The sequence below is a fragment of the Gossypium hirsutum genome, chromosome A02 (assembly GCF_007990345.1).
Source record: "Gossypium hirsutum isolate 1008001.06 chromosome A02, Gossypium_hirsutum_v2.1, whole genome shotgun sequence".
Classification (NCBI taxonomy): domain Eukaryota; kingdom Viridiplantae; phylum Streptophyta; class Magnoliopsida; order Malvales; family Malvaceae; genus Gossypium; species Gossypium hirsutum.
The window spans coordinates 40461039-40476536 of NC_053425.1; positions in this window are offsets into that span (position 1 = coordinate 40461039).

The following is a 15498-nucleotide window of genomic DNA, read 5'->3' on the forward strand; positions in this document are numbered from 1 at the left end:
ATTTTTATGACTCGGTTTTGTGGTCCCGAAACCACTTTCTGACTAGGGCCAAATTAGGGCTGTCACAACTCTCCCCCACTTAAGGAATTTTCGTCCCCGAAAATCTTACCAGTGAATAGATTTGGGTATCGTTCTTTCATAGATTTCTCAGTTTCCCATGTAGCTTCTTCGATCCCGTGTTTGAGCCATAACACCTTTACTAATGGAACCTTTTTGTTTCGCAACTCTTTCACCTCGTGAGCTAGGATACGAATCAGTTCTTCTTCATAACTCAAATCAGATTGAATTTCAACCTCTGATGGGTTAATTATGTGCGATGGATCGGATCTATAACGTCGAAGCATCAAGACATGAAAAATGTTGTGAATCTTTTCAAGTTCAGGGGGTAAAATTAATCTTTATGATACTGGCCCAATTCGTTCGGATATCTCATACGGCCCGATGAACCTCGGACTCAATTTGCCCTTACGGCCAAATCTGAGCACCTTTTTCCAAGGTGAAACTTTAAGAAATACTTTGTCTCCAACCTGATACTCAATGTCTTTTCGTTTTAAATCCACATACGACTTCTGACGATCCGAAGCTGACTTCAGACTTTCACAGATTACTTTTACTTTTTGCTCAGCATCTTTAATCAAATCGACCCCAAAGATAAATACTGTTCCCATGAACCACTAAACTCAAGGATGCAACATCTCAACATATCCTCGAGTATCTGAATTATCTGCTCTGATTGACCATCAGTCTGAGGATGAAAAGCGGTGCTAAAATGCAACTTGGTACCCAATGCTTCTTGCAATTTCTTCCAAAATCGCGATGTGAATCTCGGATCTCTATCCGACACAATAGAAATAGGTACCCCGTGTAACCTTACAATCTAAGAAACGTACAATTCAGCTAGTTTGTCCAGTGAATAATCCGTAGGTACGGAAATAAAATGAGCCGAATTAGTCAGTCTATCAACAACAACCCAAATCGCATCTTTCTTACTTGACGACAATGGCAACCCAGATACAAAATCCATCGTGACTCGATCCCATTTCCATTCAGGTATCATGATCGGTTGAAGTAACCCTGAAGGCACTTGATGTTCCGCTTTCACTTGTTGACATATCAAACACTTCGAAACAAAATCAGAAATATCTCGTTTCATACCGGGCCACCAAAATTGACGTTTCAGATCGTTGTACATTTTTGTACTCCCCGGGTTGAATTGACATTCGGCTACTATGAACCTCATTCAAAATTACCGAAATAAGTTCTGAATTTCTTGGAACACACAATCGACTTCTGAACCTCAAACAATTCTCGTCATCAATTTGAAATTCTGATTCCAAATTTGAAACACATTCAGCTCGATTAGCAACCAATTTATCATCGACTTTCTGATCTTCACGTATTTGATGAATCAATAATGGTTTGGCCCTTAATTCTGCTACTAACACATTATCAGATGAAACAGACAGGGTACATTCATCGCTCGTAAAGCAAACAGTGATTTACGACTTAAAGTATCAGCAACCACGTTAGCCTTTCCCAAGTGATAGTCGATGACAAGCTCATAATCTTTCAACAACTCAAGCCAACGTCTTTGTCACAGATTCAAATCTCTTTGAGTCATCAAATATTTGAGGCTTTTGTGATCCGAATATACATGGCACCTCTCTCCAAACAAGTAGTGTCACCATATTTTCAAAGCGAATATGATGGCAGCTAATTCAAGATCATGGGTCGGATAGTTTTTCTCATGCGGCTTCAATTGCCTCGATGCGTAAGCTACAACTCGACCTTCTTGCATCAACACACAACCCAGCCCAAGTAAGGATGCATCACTGTAAATGACAAACTCTTTACCGGATTCAGGCTGCACTAGTACTGGAGCTTCAGTCAAATACGTTTTCAACCGATCAAAGCTCTTCTGACATTTTTCTGACCATTCAAACTTAACATCTTTCTGCAGTAGCTTCGTCATTGGTGTGGCTATCATCGAAAAACCCTTTACAAACCGTCTGTAGTAACCGGCAAGTGCTAAAAAGCTCCGAACTTCAGTAACATTTCTTGGAGGCTTCCAGTTAAGTACTGTTGAAATTTTGCTTGGATCAACTCGAATACCCGATGCGGATACCACATGACCCAAAAACCTAACTTCTCTCAACCAGAACTCACATTTACTGAATTTAGCATATAACTGCTTATTCTGTAAAATCTGCAACACTAATCTCAGGTGCTCGGCGTGTTCAGTTTCATCACGTGAATAAATCAAGATGTCATCTATAAACACAACTACAAACCGATCCAAACACTGTCTGAAAATTCAGTTCATCAAATCCATAAATATTGCAGGGGCATTAGTGAGCCCAAACGGCATCACTAAGAACTCGTAGTGACCGTATCTCGTTCTGAAAGCAGTTTTAGGTATATCTGAGTCTCGAACTCGCAACTGATAATAACCCGATCTCAAATCTATTTTTGAAAACACTGAGGCTCCCTTCAGTTGATCAAACAAATCATCAATACGCGGTAACAGATATTTATTCTTTATTGTCACTTTATTCAACTAACGATAGTCGATGCACAACCTCATGGTTCCGTCCTTCTTTTTCACAAACAACACTGGTGCACCCCAAGGTGAGAAAATCGGTCTAACGAAACCTCTATCCGTCAACTCTTGCAACTGAGCTTTCAATTCCTTTAATTCGGTTGGTGCCATATGATACGAAGCTATCAAAATCGGTGTAGTCCCAGGTACAAGTTCAATGCCAAACTCTACTTCCCGATCAGGTGGTAACCCCGGTAATTCTTCGAGAAAAACATCCGAATATTCACAAACCACTGGCACTGATTCAAGCTTCTTTTCTGATTCTTTACTATCAAGTACGTATGCAAGATACGCTTCACACCCCTTTCTCACATATTTTTGAGCTAACATCGAGGATATTATTATTGCTGGCAATCCGTTCCAATCAGTAGGCTCAACTCAGATTATCTCATTATTTGCACATCTCAAATCAATGGTTTTACTTTTGCAATTCACAACTGTATCATGTACGGTCAACCAATCCATACCGAGGATAATATCAAATTCATCAAATGGTAAAAGCATCAAATGAGCCGGAAAGCAGTAATCTCGGACTACTAGGGGGCATTTCTTACACACCTTATCAACAAGCACATAACGACCCAAGGGATTCGACACTCGAATAACAAACTCAGTAGACTCAACAGATAAAGTCTTACTGGATGCTAAAGTCTCACATACATATGAATGAGTAGAACCAGGGTCAATCAAAGCAATCACATCAGTATCAAAAAGAGTAAAAGTACCGGTAATAACACCTGGTGATGAAGCATCCTCGCGTGCGCGTGTAGCATAAGCACTAGCAGGAGCACGAGCCTCGAATCTGGTTGTAACATCTCTAGACCCTCTCTGACCGCCGCTAGCATTCCCCGTATCCCTAGGTGGTCTACCTCGTGCTGTAGTATTACTCGGTTTCCCACTCTGATTCACATTTTGTTCGGATAATCTCGGGAAATTTTTGATAAAGTGGTCGGCTGACCCGCATTTATAACAGGAGCGGTCATGAAATCTACAACTCCTCGAATGCCATTTACCACAATACTTGCACTCGGTTCTGTCCCGATGTTAGTTTTCAACACTGGCAACTAAAATGGCTCGTGTACTCACAGGGGGTCGATCGTGGTCTCGTCTGGAAAAACCCGAAATATTCTTTGATCTGCCTGAATCATCTCGAAATTTCTTCGATGATTGCTGAAAAGACTTTCCTGAAGATCTTTTACGAAATTCTCCAGCTTCGACATCAGCTTTCTTTTTTTCTTTACTAGGTTCTTCGACTTTGCAAGCTTGTTCGACAAGTACTACGAACTCTCGTATTTCAAGAATGCCAACAAACATCTTTATATCTTCATTCAGCCCATCTTCAAAATGTTTACACATAATAGCCTCAGACGATACACATTCCCGAGCATATCTACTGAGTCTGACAAACTTCCGTTCATAATCAGTAACTGACATGAAACCCTGTTTAAGCTCAAGAAATTCTTTTCGTTTTTGATCAATGAACCTCTGACTGATATATTTTTTTCAAAATTCAATCTGGAAGAATTCCCACGTCACTCGTTCTTTGGGCACAACAGAAACCAATGTATTCCACCAATAATAAGTAGAATCACGTAGTAGAGATATGGCATATTTCAGGCATTCATCAGGTGTGCAAGATAGTTCATCGAATACTCGGATAGTATTGTCCAACCAAAATTCAGCTTGCTTAGCTTCATCGCTATCTGTAGCCTTAAATTCAGTAGCCCCGTGCTTTTGGATTCTGTCTACCGGAGACTTATTTAACTTCGTCTGATCAGTTACCGGAGGTATCGTAGGTGCAGGGGGTGTATTATTCGGGAGTGGGGGTTGTGGAACAGCCGTATTAGTTCGAATGTATTGGTTGAACCAATCATTCATCACACTATAAAAAGCCTGTCTAGCCTCCTCGTTCTGATTGCTTGCAATAGGTTGAGAGTCCATCGGCGCTGTCCCATGCACGGGAACAGGCGCTACACTCACAACATTATCGGCTACCGCTCGATTGGGATCGGGATCCATTACCATACGAAAACACATTTTTAATTGTCAGAATTCATCATACTACCGTATTAATACTATATGGCATGTATAGCTAGACTCAAACACTCTACGTTAGTCCTAGAATCGACTAAACCGTAGCTCTGATACTAATAAAATGTAACACCCCTCACGTGAATCCGAACGCCGAATTAAGGCTAAGAGGTATTACCGAACTAAACATTTAATTATCTCATTCACAGTGTCAATAAACATAAACAGAGATCAAGCTGAAATACATACTGATATTTAAGTTATACGCCATTTTCGTATGGCCAAAATATTTACAATTTCAAAACATAGTTATCATTAGCCTAACCTATACATGCCATATCGAGTCCAAAATATAACTATACCAAAAAGATCAATAGTGTGATGAACTGCTGACGATCCCCGAGTCAGTGGCCAAAATCAACAATCTATAAAATAGAGAAATAAAGAACAGAGTAAGCTTTCAAAGCTTAGTAAGTTTTAAGCATCACAAACAATTAAAGACTTATCGAAAATCGAAACATTCATTCACACTTAAGAATCATTCTTTAGTACTAATAATTCACAAAAATCATTGACTGAATGTACATGAGTACATAAAGAAATTTTAACATATAATTCATATACAAATATACCATGACCGATTAAATCATTCTCATATTCACAAATATAACCATCAATCATATTTATATATATATTCTTCTTTGATGCTAATGATTCACTTCGAAATCAATTCACCGATGAGTAAGTAATACGTACCTGAGCATTTTAAATGTATAGTACTTACTTGACGATGGTTTACTGCGAACATTCAATATCGTAATCTTACTTAACTTACTGGCATTCAGACTGTTAGGTCTTAGGACTTGAAACCAATTACCAGCACAGGCCTGCAGGAATTTAAACTCGGTATAATACCAGCTCGAAGCTTGCGGGACTTTAGCCCGGACATATTTCCAGCACGTAGCCTGCAGACCTTAAGTCCGGATATACATCACTGAATGTCATGCATACTTATTCGCAAGAAAAATCAATTCACATAACATCTCACAATCATAGTTCATTTATTCCATTCGAATAATAGCTTAACATGGGCACCATTCATATAACTTTTGGCTCAATAACATACATAAGAATATATGTCCATTTACTTTCCAAGCTTAACTTCTAATGTCTATTCGGCTTTAAGCCTTAAACATAAATTATTTGTCACTCAACTATATTCAAATAGAATCAATAGATCGCAGTACAGTTATCATACACATATTAAGACATTATCAATTACGTACTAAATGTGACTTTTCAAAACTTACCTCGGATATACTTGAACGGTTGCAGAAAGGCTACTCAATTACTTTCTCTTTTCCCTTATCCAACTCCGACCCTCTTTGCTCTTGAGCTTGATTTAAGCCTATGGTAACCGAATGAAGTTTTCTCCCCTTTCCTCTCTTACATTTCGGCCCAGAAGAACAAAGGTGAAGCTTTGTTTTCATCACCCATTTTCCTTTTATTAATTCATTACTAAATTAAAATTATAAAGCCATTATAATTAAATTATACATATATTCTATATAACATATCATCACTGCCGGGCACTACCTAAATAAAATGAATATTTGACATGCAAGTCCATCCTCTTTGTCACATGCATTAATAGGCCACTTAAGATTAACCTATCACATTTCAGAATTTTCTCACATAAGTCCTATTTAATAATTTCACATACAATTGACCAAATTAAAACATGAAACTTTCACACGTGCATGTACACATACAGCAAGCATAGATTATAACGGTTAATTATTTTTATGACTCGGTTTTGTGGTCCTGAAACCACTTTCTAACTAGGGCCAAATTAGGGCTATCACATTTTGGGACCACAAAACTGAGTCATAAAAATAATTAACCATTATATTCTATGTTTATTATATGTGTAAATGCATGTGTGAAAGTTTCTTGCTTTGATTTTATCATTTGCATGTGAAATTTATAAGATAGGACTCATGTGATAAGACTTGAAAATGTGATAGGTAAATTTTAAAGTGCCAAATAATGCATGAACTATTGACACAGGGGACTTGCATGTCAAATAGACCACTTTTAATATAGTGGTCGGCCATAATGATGGTTGATGGATAATATATGTTTTATTTAAGTGTTATAATAAGTAATGGCATTATTTTGAAATAAAAATAATTAGTAAAATAAGAAAAAAATGATAAAATAATGGGTGTTCATCTTTCTTTCTTCATTGCCGAAATTGAGAAAGAAAAATATTGAAGAAGAAGGCAAGGCATTCGGCCATGGTTATCTCAATTTAAAGGTATGTAATGTGATTTTTTTTGTAATTGATTATGAAATTAAATTGATAAGTACATAGTATAGTTAACCCATGGTTTAAATTCATGAATCATTGAACATATATCCATTCGGCAAGTTGCTAAATTTGTGTTATTTTGATAAGTTTTTGGGAAGATGTTATTTATATGTTAAAGTAGCTTAAATGATGGTTGAGTAAGTTGAATTTATTGTTGAGAGGTATGAATTGAAGTTGCCGTATGTATATATATGCATTTTGGAAAGCAAATTCTGTTGTTATTTGAGTTTTTATATATATATGCACATTCGGTCATGGGGGGATAAGATGAATTTAAAATGTTATAGATTGTTTTTAAGATTTGTTAAATTGTTGTGGTCATTGCCGAATATATGTTTAGTTAAAGAAAATTTTTAAAGTGTTTAGTTAATTAGTAGGTTAATGGTGTATGCACAAATTATTTGAAATATAAACTTTGTATGAGTATTAAAAGATGTATACGAATTTGGCCTTGGGAGAATTTTTAGTATAAAATGCTTAAATTCTAGATGGGTTATTGCTTAAATGACCGAATGTGCCAAAGGTAAATGCATGTCAAATTGATCCACATGTGTTAAGGGAATAGGAATAAATAACGGTTTGATGAACTATATATATATATATTCGGCTATATAGTTAAGATATGTACATGAAAATATGATAAGCCATATGAATTTTGTGTTTGTGTATGTGAACTAGATATTTAATGGATATTCGGCTAAAAGGGGTTGAAGGTTAAGTAACAGGAATTTTGGTGATATACATATTCGGTCATTAGGGTTATATGTACTTTGGCTATGTGAGTTATGTATTAAGTAAGCTATTTATTTGATATGTATATTCGGTCATAAAGGTATACTTGGAGAAATGTTTAATTAAATTGTATTAGAATGTTTAAACTGATTAAAATGGGTATGACCATTTTGTATTTGAGCTAAAGGTAGCTATATGACCTAGCAAATCTCTTGTCATATTTGACGATAATCTAGCATGATGGGATTTTAATAAGCTAAATTTGTTTGAGTTAGCTCAAGAGCATAGAGGGGCAAACTCAGATAAGGGAAAAGAGAAAGTAATCGAATAGCCGTTGTAATCATTCGACGATATCTGAGGTAAGTTTTGAGTAGTCGCCTTTAGTATAAAAATTTATGATACCTTGATATGTGTATATTAGATGAATTGTGACCTTTTGATTCTACTTGAATTAAGTTGTGTGATAAATAATCTAAGTATATGAACTATAGTCGAATGGTTAATACGGGTTAAGCTTAATTAATGAAATGTATATGGAGCTTATATTCGCATGTAGCAAATGACTACTAATGTGACATGTTCAATGAGATGTGTTAACATATGATTAAATATGCATGATACTTGAGGAATTGTATCCGGGCTTAAAGACCCGCAGGCTATATGCTGGAATGTTATCCCGGCTTAAAGACTCGCAGGCTTCGTGCTACAATGTTATCTGGGCTAGAGACCCGCAGGCTACGAGCTGGTATTATACCAGGTTTAAATTCCCGCAGGCTGGTGCTAGCAATTTGTTTCAAGTTCTAAGACTTGATAAGTTTGATGCCAGTAAATTAAGTAATATTACGACATTGAATATCCGCAGAAAACCACCGTCGAGTAAGTACTATATATTTAACATGCTAAGGTACGTATTATGTACTCATATGTGAAATGATTTTAAAGTGAATTATTAGTATTAAAGAACGATATATATATATACGTGTGGATGAATACGATAATTAAGAATAAGAGAATGACCTATTCGGTCAATGTATGTCATTATATGAAAGTACGTGACTTAAAGCAATTGTATGAGCCATATACTATAGTTAAATATGTGCTGAAAATTTCTTGTGTATTCATATATATATATTCGACCAATAGGCTTTATAATTAGTGTACTTGTGTATATTCGGCCAAGTAATATATAATTAGAATATGAGTTCTGTGATACTTAATGTTCGAGTTAAATGTCAAGTTTTAATTGTTTGAAATGCTTAAAACTTACTAAGCCTCGAAAGGTTACTCTGTTCCTTATTTCTCTATTTTATAGATTGTTGATTTTGCCCACCGACTCGGGGATCGTCAGCAATTCATCCTACTATCGATCTTTTTGGTACAGTTTTATTTTGGTCCTAATATGGCATGTATAGGTTAGGCTGAAGATAACTATGTTTTGTAATTGTAAATATTTTGGCCATATGAAAATGGCATATATATAACACAAAGATTAATATGTATTCAGCTCGATCTCTGTTTATGTTAGTTAATGTGGATGAGAAATTTAATGTTTAGCTCGGTAATACCTTCTTAGCCTAAATCCGGCGATCAGATTTGGGTTAGGGGTGTTACATTTTTGTCCTCGAAAATCTCACCAGTGAATAAGTTCAGGTATTGATCTCTCATGGTCTCCTCGGGTTCCCATGTAGCTTCCTCGACTCCATGCCTATGCCACAAAACTTTCACAAGTGCTATACTTTTATACCACAATTCTTTATCCTCCTGATCCAAAATCTTAACCAACTTTTCGTCGTAGGTCATGTCTGACTAAATCTGAACCTCAGTTGGCGCGATCACATGCGAAGGATCCAATATATATTGACGTAACATGGACACATGAAACCGGTCGTGAATCATTTCCAATTTCAAGTGAAAAGCCAAACGATAGGCAATGGGCCCTACTTTCCCGGTAATCTCATACGGTCCTATGAAATGAGGACTCAACTTGCCCTTTCTACCAAATCTGAGGACTTTCCTCCACGGGGACACCTTCAAAAACACCTTATCACCAACTTGAAATTCGATCTCTTTTTGTTTCAAATCTTCATAGGATTTCTGTCTATCCGGTGCGGCTCTCAGGCAATCATGAATCACCTTAACCTTCTCTTCGGTCTCCCGTACCAAATCGACCCCTTGAATCTGATTCTCTTGAAGTTCTGTCCAAAATAAGGGAATTTGACACTTATGCACATACAAAGCCTCACCGGGCACCATTTTCAGACTTGACTGAAAACTATTGTTGTAGGCAAATTCAACTAGTGGTAAATACTTTTCCCAACTACCTTGGAACTCAAGAGCACAACACCACAACATGTCTTTTAATATCTAAATCTCTCTTTCTAACTGACCGTCGGTTTGCAGGTGAAAAGTCGTGCTAAAATTCAGTTTTGTTCACAATGCCTCTTGTAACTTTTTCCAAAACCGCGAGGTAAACCTCGAATATCTATACAAAATAATCGACAAGGGCACTCCATGAAGTCTCACGATCTCAGAAACATATAGATCGGCCAATTTCTCAAGGGAAAAGTCGGTACGCACTGGTATAAAATGTACCAACTTAGTAAGTCTATCAACAACGACCCAAACTGAATTCTTTTCCCTTGGTGTCGAAGGCAACCCCGACACAAAATCCATGGTTACTTGGTCCATTTCCACTCGGGAACTATTATAGGCTGAAGTAAACCCGAGGGTACTCAGTGTTCGGCTTTCACCTTTTGACAGACTAGACACTTATAAATAAATTCAGAAATGTCTTTTTTCATCCCCGACCACCAGTACATTCTCTTCAAGTCGTTATATATTTTCACGCTACCCGGATGAATAGACAAGCAATCATTATGCGCCTCTCGTAAAATCCTCTGAATAAGCTCATTATCCTTGGGTACACAAATTCTATCTCGGAACATCAAGCATCTACCGATACTAATATTAAACTCTAATTCATTTCCCATTTCACACTGAGCCATCTTAGCTTGCAAGTCCTTATCACCTTTCTGAGCCTCACAAATCTCTTGAAGGAAAATAGGTCTAGCTCTCATCTCAACCAAAATTGAACCATCATCAATCACAGTTAATTAAGGACTCATAGCCCTCAAGGCGAACAATTGTTTCCTACTCAGAGCGTCGATGACTACATTCACCCTTCCCGGGTGGTAATCTATTATCAACTTGTAGTCTTTTATCAACTTTAGCCACCATAGTTGTCATAGATTCAACTCCTTTTGAGTCATCAGATACTTGAGACTTTTATGGTTGGTGAACACTTGGCATCTCTCTCCATACAAATAGTGTCTCTAATTTTTTAATGCGAACACGATGGCTGTTAGCTCTAAATCGTGGGTCGGGTAATTCTTCTCGTGTGGCTTTAGCTGTCTCGAGGCATAGGCTGTCACCTTGCCTTCTTGCATGAGCACACACCCTAACCCATTCAAGGATGCGTCACTATACACCACAAACTCTTTTCCCGATTCCGGTTGCATTAAAACTGGGGCTTCAGTCAACAAAGCCTTTAGTTTCTCAAAACTCTATTGGCACTTCTCTGACCATTTGAACTTGACATCCTTTTGTAACAACCTTTTCATCGAAATGGCTATCATAGAGAATCCATTCACAAATCTTCTATAATATCTAGCCAAACCCAGAAAGCTTTGAACCTCTGACACATTCCTTGATGATTTCCACTCAATAATAGCCGAGATCTTACTCGAGTCAACTCTAATTCCATCTCCCAACACGACGTGTCCTAGGAATCTGACCTCTTTAAGTCAAAACTCGCTCTTACTAAACTTGGCATATAACTATTTATCTCTCAAGTTTGTAAAACCGTTCTTAAATGCTCCACGTGTTCACTGTCATCATGTGAGTAAATCAGTATATCATCAATAAAGACCACTGCAGGGGCATTCATTAAATCGAAGGGCATAACAAGAAACTCATAGTGCTAATACCTCATCTTAAATGAGGTTTTCGGTACATCTTACTCCTTAACCCTTAGCTGGTAGTAGCTAGACCTTAAGTTGATCTTAGAAAACACGGTGGCTCCCTTCAACTGATCGAACAAATCATCGATCCTTGGCAAAGGGTACTTGTTCTTCACAGTCACCTTGTTGAGGTGTCTATAGTCTATACATAACCTCATCTACCCGCGTTTCTTCTTCACAAAAAGTATCAGAACACCCCACGCGAAAAAACTCTATCTCGCAAAACCCTTATCAGTCAATTCTTGTAGTTGAACCTTCAACTCCTCCAACTCTATAGGAGCCATTATATACGGAGCAATCGAGAGGGGTGCCATACGGGAGACTAACTCAATTCCAGATTTCAACTTCCCTCATGAGAGGTAATCCGAGTAGTTCCTCCGAAAACACATCTATAAACTCACAAACCACTGGTACCTATTCAATTTTTGACTCAAACACTTGAGTATGTTCTCAAATATCTCACTGTCAACATGGATGATATTACCACAGGGAAGTTATCCATTCTATTTGATTCAACCAGAAGAACATCCCCGCTTCCACACTTCAACTCAATAACTTTTCTTCCATAGTCTATTACAACACTATGAGAAGTCAACCAATCCATCCCAAGGATTACATCAAATTCATTAAAACGGAAACAACATCAAGTTAGCTAGAAAACAATGACCTCTAATTGTCAAAGGACAATTTCTACACACTTGGTCAACTAGCACATGTTTGCCTAAAGGGTTGGACACTTTTATCACAAATTCGGTAGACTCTACTAGCATGTTCATACGGGATATCAATTCCATACAAATATAAGAGTGGGTACACCCCGGATCAATTAAAGCAACAACAGGTATATCATGGATAGAAAAGGTACCCGTGATCTCATCGGGAGACTCTGCCTCTTCACAGGCACGTATCGCATAGGTCCTTGTAGGCGCTCTGCCCTCGAACCTCACTGCAACATCTCTTGGTGCACCTCTACTGCTGGCCCCACTTCCAGGGTTCTTATGTGGTCTATCCCTCGTAGGAGCACTACTCGCCCTCACATCTTGCTTTTTTTCTTTCTTATCTAATTTAGGGAAGTCTCAGATGAAGTGGTCCAAAGATCCACATTTAAAACAACCTCTTTCATTCCCTCGGCACTAGCTGAAATGACACCTACCACACTGTGAACACTACGGCCTATTTGGCCGAGCACTACCGACACTTGCGATAGAAGTGGTATGGGCTTTAGAAGTCGTATTATGTTTTCTTGCTCTTATTTGAGAATCCCACTGACGCGTTCGATCAAGTAGGAAACTCTCTCGATCTCCTAGATAAGGTCTATTGTGATTTCCCAATCTGTCTTTCCCTAGAGTCTCGAGACTCAATGTTAGCTTTTCTCTTCTCTTTGGCGAATTCCTTGGCCTTACATGCTCTCTCCACGAGCACTACAAATTCCCTTAAGTTTAAAATGCCCACTAATAGACAGATATCTTCGTTTAGACAGTCTTCAAACCTCTTGCACATAATGGCTTCTGTAGATATGTACTCCCGTGCATATTTGCTGAGTCTCACAAACTCACGCTCGTACCCTGTCACCGTCCTACGACCTTGCTTCAGCTTTAAAATCTCTTTCCTCTTTTGGTCTATAAACCTCTGACAAATGTACTTCTTCCGGAACTCTTCTTGGAAGAATTCCCATGTTATCCTCTCTCTCGGTACAATAAATATGAGAGTATTCCACGATTGGTAGGTCGAGTCTCGTAAGAGTCACACTGAGCACTTCACGCACTCCTCAAGCATGCACGATAGCTCATCAAATACCCTAATGTTATTTTTCAACCAGAACTCTGCTCTCTCTCTCGGTCGTCATCAACATTAGCCCAGAATTCCTTGGCCCCTTGCTTTTGAATTTTGTCTATCGGAGGTTTCTCTCTCCTAGCCATATCTACTCCTTACGGAGCTAAGGGGCATACTGAGGAATCGAAGGATGTGGGAGAGGTGGAACGTTCAGATTTGCACGAACAAACTTCGTGTACCAAGCCTCCATAATGTAGAGGTAAGCTTCTCTAGCCCCTTCTCCCTGACTGAATGCTACAGGCCCACTATCTACCGGCACAGTCCCTTCAGCGGGAGCCGATGCATCACTCTTCACATCATCCGCCGTAGCTATGTCAGGATCCACTTACTATATAAATAAAAACACCATTTATCTCATCAAGAGTCATCACACTATCAATATACAATTATGGCATGTATAGCTAGACTCATACTCACGCTAGGTTGTCCTAGAATAGACTAAACCATAGTTCTGATACCACTAAATGTAACACCCCACACCCATGCCCTACCCCGGGATGGCATACGAGGCGTTACTAAACTTTAACACATGCACACGATCATTTCTGAGTCACCAAGACTTGATCAAATTTAAAACTTTTTCAAACTTTGTTTAATCTTCTTAATACGGGCTTACGAGGCCTCAAACATTCATTGGAAAGCACTCAGAACCAACTCGGGTCCTTAAACTGACTTAATAAAAATTACTCTTAAAACAGGGAACATGCTCGTGTGGAAGGGCAACACGCCTGTGTGGTCATTAAAACATGGTCGTGCTGATAGGCCGTGTGACACACACGGCCTAAGTATCTAGGGACACGCCCGTGTCCCAAGCCTGTGTGAATTAAATTCTAAATTTGAACCTACAGGGTTTTCACACGGCTTGACGCACGCCCACGTCTATGGCCCGTGTCCCTCACACGGCCATGACACGCCCGTGTCCTTGCCTGTGTCTAACAACCTTGATATTCTAGTTCTGATGTTAGCAACTAATAAGGGGCACACGCCCGTGGCCAGAGGACGTGTCCTCCACACGGCTGAGACACACGGCTGTGTCTCTGCCCGTGTGTTTACTACCATGCACTCTGACTTACACGTTTTACGTGCAGGGGACACACGGCAGAACCACTTGCCCATGGGGCTGACTGTGTGTCACACACGGCCTAAACGTACGCCCGTGTGTCTACCTCTGTGGATAATATGATGCTATCTACCAAGCCTTTTGCCACCCTGAAACAGAACATAACAACAACCAACATGTCAAAGTTTAACTTAATATGATATTCATAACCAAACAACAATAGTCAAGACCATCACATATATTCAACCATGCCAACAATTTCACATTCATGAAAGACTAGCTTGCATTCATATAATAACTTTCAGTATTAGCCATTTTCCATGGCCTTATATAAAATGAATCAAATGCTAAAGTAAGCCAACACATTTGGCCAATTAACAATGACACAAAACTCAAAAGTCAGTGTCCTATACATGCCGTAATCAAAATGAAAGATCTAACTATACCAAGTGCTTCGGATGATAGTGTGATCGATGCCTCCGACGTTTGATGGTCCTCGAGCTAATTAGGTGGCACTATAAGAAAATGGAAGAGAAAGGGAGTAAGCACAAAGCTTAGTAAGTTGTATCCAAATAAATATATAACAACAAATTTACCATTCAACACCATGCTCGTAACACAAAAGTAGGCACAAGCACAACTTACTCATCACTATACAATACAATTCACATAGCATACATTGAGCTCACATTCATACATTTCAAATAGGTACTTGTACCACTCACAACATGGTTATACTTTTCTTGTTTAACTTAAATTTTAACTCTCACCATTGAACCATTTGGAATGCTATTGGATATTCATTAAGCCTCAAACATAGGGTATAATGTCGATGCCATGTCCAAGACAT